We start from the raw sequence: 6,000 nt of genomic DNA, 5'->3' as shown, positions 1-6,000 counted from the left end.
CACAGCTACAGACTGCTAGTTAGGAGCACCTTGGTCAGTGTGTTCAATAGGAAGATTTAGGGGGAAATGGGCCTAGCGCAGATAAATAGCTTAAATGGGGTACCTTGGTGGGATGGATGAGTTGGGCCAAAGGGCATATCTCCATGCAATGTGACTCAATGACTTTCTGACGGATGGGTTAGGTCAGAGTGAGGTCCAGGGCAAATTGGAGGGACAGCACCTCATATTTCGCTTGGGTAGTTTACACCCCAGCGGTATGAACATTGACTTCTCTAACTTCAGATAGTCCCTGCTTTCCCTCTCTATCCCCTCCCTCTTCCCAGTTCTCCCACCAGTCTTCCTGTCTCCGACTACATCCTATCTTTGTCCAGCCCCCTCCCCTGACATCAGCCTGAAGAAGGTTCTCGACCCAAAAAGTCACCCATTCCTTCTCTCCAGAGATGCTGCCTGACCCGCTGAGTTATTCCAGCATTTTGTGCCTACCGTAGGTCTGTAAGGAGTTGGGTGAGACCGTGTAATTGGGGCAGGGGAATGCAATCGAGTTGAAGGGTGTGATTGTCACTTGGGGGGTGCACATTTGGACAGTTGAGTTTGGTGCTTGCAGGGGTGGGACAAAAGGTGAGGGATGGAGAATCCATGGGACATCAGGATAAGTAAATGCCCAGAAGAGGACCATGGCTGGGTCAAATTGTCAGCAGCAAACCTGGGGCCTGCTTGGAGAAGCACTCAGTGGGCAGCACTGTGGCACAGCGGTAGAGTTGCTCCCTGACAGCACCAGAGACCCAGGTTCCAACCTGACCATGAGTGCTGTTTGTACGGAGTTTGTACCTTCTCCCCGTGACCTGCGTGGGTTTGCTCTGGGAGCTCCGGTTTCCTCCCACATACCACATATTGAAGTCATCGATTGCCATTCACGTTTTAATTTTTGAAAATTGGACCGCTTTGTGCAAACAAAAAACAAGGAGCTGAGCGATCCAATTTCTGGACAAACTATTTTATTTACCTTGGCTAGGAAAATAACTGCAGATGCTGGTTCAAATTGAAGGTAGACACACAATGCTGGAGTAACTCAGCGGGACAGGCAGCATCTCTGGGGAGAAGGAATGGGTGACGTTTGGGGTTGAGTCTGAAGAAGGGTCTCGACCCGAAACGTCACCCATTCCTTGTGTCTACCTTATTTACCTTGGCTGCTCAGTTACCACCAAATCTGCCCAGCAAGTCTCAGTAACAACTGTGTTGCATCACCGGTTTAATTGCAGATCTATTCAGCGTGGAATTGAGTCCTTCGGCTCGCCTAGTCCATCCATGCTGACCATGTTCGATCGTCCATACTTAAACTTGGCTCGTGCTTGCTGGCAACGGGGACCGTGAGTGATTTCATGTCAGCAGTCCGTGATGCAGGCGGGCTGATGTGGGCCCGGATAGGTCAGCAGACTCTACATATCCTCGGTTCCCACTCACACCCCTTAACCCCACAGCCCATAACTACCAGGTTGGGGCCACAGGTTGAAGTTCGTCCTCGCTTCCACTTCTGTCACATTTATTGTCCAGTAGTTACCATCCTCTCCTGCATTGTGTTGATCAGGTGTTATCGACGGTCATCGCTGTGCGGAGGTGCGTTCTGCCTGATCCAGTCTGGGAATCTGTGGACAAGTTGGCACCTTCAAAGACAAAGGTAATATTCCCCTCGAAAAAACTTTAACGTCCATCTCTGTTGACCCGTGTGAGGTGTACACTGCCATCGCGGGTCAACGCATCCCCCTCCGTGCCGTGTCACACACACACTGGAGCGGTCACTGAGAGTCACAATACCACACAGTCACAGGAACCTTGCAGCACAGGAGAAGATGCTGGGCAATTGAGCTTGTGCTAACATTCAGTCAATCCCTCTTCTCCACTCCTCCACATAAGAGCATGTTTTTTTTATCTTTAACATCGATCCAGTTCTCTTTTGAAATTTCTACCGTATTTGCCTCCATCTCCCTTTCATTCCTTCCTGATTCCAACAATACCTGTGGCAGTCACTTCAATTCTGTGTCATCTGGTGACCGATCACAGGTGAGTGCTCCCTTCATTGTTACCCTGCCCCTTATCCAGCCGACCACAAGACCAAGCAAGTTCAAGGAGATATAAAAATTGTGTCTATCTCAAAAGAGGTTTGCACGGGTGCAGGAGGTAGCCCAGGTAGCCCTGCGCAGTTGCCGAAGTAGCGCAGAGAGTTGGGCGATAGGGCCAAGGTACGCCTGGAATAAGTACTGACGAAAAGGCAGGCATAGATGGGGCCCACATGGATGCCTTTGATTTGGAGAAAGTGGGATGAGCCAAAGGAGAGGTTGTTGAGGGTGAGGACGTTCCGCTAGGCGGAGGAGAGTGTTAGTGGACGGAAATTGGTTGTTCAAGGAAGAAACGGAGGCCCTTAAAGCCCTGCTGGTGGGGGATGGAGGTGGAGAGGGACTGAACGTCCATGGTAAAGGTGAGTGAACGGGGGCCTAGAAACGGAAAGTTATTAAAGAGCTGAAGGGCGTGCAAGATGTCCTGGACGTAGGTGGGAAGGGATTGGACAGGGGGGGATGGGATAGAATCGAGGTATGTGGAGATGCGTTCAGTGGGGCAGCAGCAGGCAGAAACAATGGGTCTGCTAGGGCAGTCCTGTTGTGGATTTTCAGGAGGAGGCAGAAGCAGGCCGTGTGGGCCTGGGGAGTGATGTGGTTGGAGGCAGTGGAGGGCAAATCGCCAAAGGTGATGAGATCAGAGAAGGTCGGGGAGGCAATGGGCTGGTGCTCATCTGTGGAGTCATGGTCAAGGGGTAGGTGTGAGGAGGTGTAGGTGTGAGGAGGGGGTAGGTGTGAGGAGGTGTAGGTGTGAGGAGGGGGTAGGTGTGAGGAGGGGGTAGGTGTGAGGAAGGGGTAGGTGTGAGGAGGTGTAGGTGTGAGGAGGGGGTAGGTGTGAGGAGGGGGTAGGTGTGAGGAGGTGTAGGTGTGAGGAGGTGTAGGTGTGAGGAGGTGTAGGTGTGCGGAGGGGGTAGGTGTGAGGAGGTGTAGGTGTGAGGAGGGGGTAGGTGTGAGGAGGGGGTAGGTGTGAGGAGGTGTAGGTGTGAGGAGGTGTAGGTGTGAGGAGGGGGTAGGTGTGAGGAGGGGGTAGGTGTGAGGAGGGGGTAGGTGTGAGGAGGTATAGGTGAGGAGGTGTAGGTGTGAGGAGGTATAGGTGTGAGGAGGTGTAGGTGTGAGGAGGGGGTAGGTGTGAGGAGGTATAGGTGAGGAGGTGTAGGTATGAGGAGGTGTAGGTGTGAGGAGGTGTACGAGAGCTAGTGCTGGCCTCAGCCCGCCACAGCTTGACATCATTTACCCCTCCCACAATTAAAAGTGGCAGTTGACTTGCACAGATTTGGTGAACTGTTTAAAATGAGGAGAGGGAGAACTTTGTTTCAACCTTCCAGGGTCATAATAAGTGCTAGGAGTAGAATTAGGCCCTTTGGCCCATCAAGTCCTCTCCGTCATTCAATCGTGGCTGATCTATCTCTCCTAACCCCATTCTCCTGCCTTCTCTCCATAACCCCTGATACCTGTACTATTCAAAAATCTCCCTATATCTGCCTTAAAAATATCCACTGACTTGGCCTCTACAGCCTTCTGTGGCAAAGAATTCCACAGATTCACCAACCTCTGACTAAAGAAATTTCTCCTCATCTCCTTCCTAAAAGAAGGTCCTTAATTCTGAGGCTATGACCTCTCATCCTAGACTCTCCCAATGGTGGAAACATCCTCTCCACATCCACTCTATCCAAGCCTTTCACTATTCTGTATGTTTCAATGAGGTCCCCCCTCATTCTTCTAAACTCCAGCAAGTACAGGCCAGTGCCGACAAACACTCATCATATGTTAACCTACTCATTCCTGGGATCATTGTTGTAAACCTCCTCTGGACCTTCTCCAGAGCCAACACATCCTTCCTCAGATATGGTGCCCAAAAATGCTCACGGAAAGTTAGGATGTAGAAAAAAGGTTTACAAAAAAGGTCTCAAAGTGCTGGAGTAACTCAGCGGGTCAGGCAACATTTCTACAGAACACTTTGTGCCCTTCGCAGTGTGAAAGTTAAGTTTCTTTACCTTTTGGCAGAATGCTGAATTTTGACCAAACTTTGTGCACTCACGATTGTTTTGAGCAAGGTTACTGATTCACCCTGAATACAAATTGACAGAAAGATTGCAGATGCTGGAATAACTCAGCAAGTCAGGCCAGTTAATGACCTGAAGCATTATCTTTCTTTCCCTTCGTTGTTGCCGAGATCACTGAGTGTTTTCAACATTATGTTCGGTCGAGGTTCGTGTAAGACATAGAATCCACACATCAGATCACTGGACATGGAGACATGTTTCCTTTGCTTATGTGGTTCAGAGAATACATTTGGTCCCATGAAGTTACATGTCATTGCAATAAGATTTATAAATAGGGGATAATTAATAGATGTGATAGTTAATAGATGTGACGGGTTACAGTGAACACAAGGGGTGGGAGGCAAGGATGGGTCTGTAATCGAGGAACACTCTCATCTCAGTGGAATGTTATGTTCGTACTCTTGGTTATGAATTTCCAGATCTGGAGAACGGTATTCCTCTAAATTAAAATATGAATCCCACATTCCTAACCCTCCGCACCAGCTTCTGACAGAGATTCTGCTCCCACCCTATCTTTATTTTGGTCTGTTATGCCAAGGTGTGGCAGGGACAAAGTCGAGCAAGTGATAGGTGGATACAGGTGAAGTGGAGGGGGTGTTGGATGGCAGATGGGTGGACAAAGCCCAGAGATGAAAAGGATTCAAAAGGGTAACAAAAAGAGACCAAAAGGGGTCGAGTAATCAAAGGGGTCTGATATAAAGAGAAAGGAGGAATGAAAGAGGAGTGAAATGTAAATCCAGAGGGAGGGATAGAAGGGGGAGAGTGGAGACGGAGAGGGGGGAAGGATAGTTGGAGATATGGGGGTGAGGGAAGCACAGGAAAGGGAGAGGGAAAAGTGAGGGTATAACTTAAAGTTGGAGAATTCCGTTCAATGTTCAAACCGTTGGATTGTAAGACACCCAAGCGGAATATGAGGTGCTGTTCCTCCAGTTTTTTCCTGTGGCCTCACTCTGGCAGTGGAGGATGCCCAGGACAAAAATATTCTGATATATATGATATATAGAAATATATATATTCTGTTCGAATTCCAAGAATTAACCAAAAGGTCCAAGTTGCTTCCTGAATTTGGTCGCCGACCCTTGCCTGTTTCATTGTCCTACCAGGGTAATTTTTAGTCACATGGGCCTTTATCTACGACAACTGCTGGTGAGTTTACTGATGCTGGAGAGGAAGGAGGGAAGAAGAATATCTGAAGCAAGAGGGTCAGGATTCTAATAACCTCCCCAAGGTCCTTGTGGTCAGTTAGAGGTAGAAGACCAAGACTGAGCACACAGGTCACAGGGCATCATAGGAAAGTCACAGGGCCTGGCTGGGGAGAATTGACATCCAGGGCTCTTGCCTTCACCACAAGGACCCCCAACAGTTGTATGACGGTGGCTGCTTGGTGCTCCAAGTAACAGTGGGAACGAGAGTCTGAGAGTAAGAAAGAGAGAGAGAGAGAGAGAGAGAGTGCTTTTGTCTGATGAGTATGAGTCAAGAAGTCATGTTGCAGCTTTATAGGGCCTTGGTCAGGCCTCATTGTGATCACCCCATTACAGGAAGGATGTGAATGCTTTGGAGAGGGTGCTGAAGAGATTTACCAGGATGCTGCCTGGATAAGAGGGTTTGAGCTAAAAGGAGAGGCTGGACAAACGTGAATTGTTATCGAGAGGCATAGATAGGATAGACAGTCAGAACCTTTCCCCCCAGGGAGGAAATGTTAAAGACTAGAGAGCATAGTTTTAACATGAGAGGGGCAAAGTTTACAGGAGATGTGCTGGGCATGCTTTTTCACATGGAGGGTGATGGATGCCTGGAACACGCTGGTGGTGGGGTAAGCAGAAATG

This window comes from Rhinoraja longicauda, chromosome 27 (assembly GCF_053455715.1).
Source record: "Rhinoraja longicauda isolate Sanriku21f chromosome 27, sRhiLon1.1, whole genome shotgun sequence".
NCBI classification, from domain to species: Eukaryota; Metazoa; Chordata; class Chondrichthyes; order Rajiformes; family Arhynchobatidae; genus Rhinoraja; species Rhinoraja longicauda.
This window is presented reverse-complemented; position numbering follows the sequence as displayed.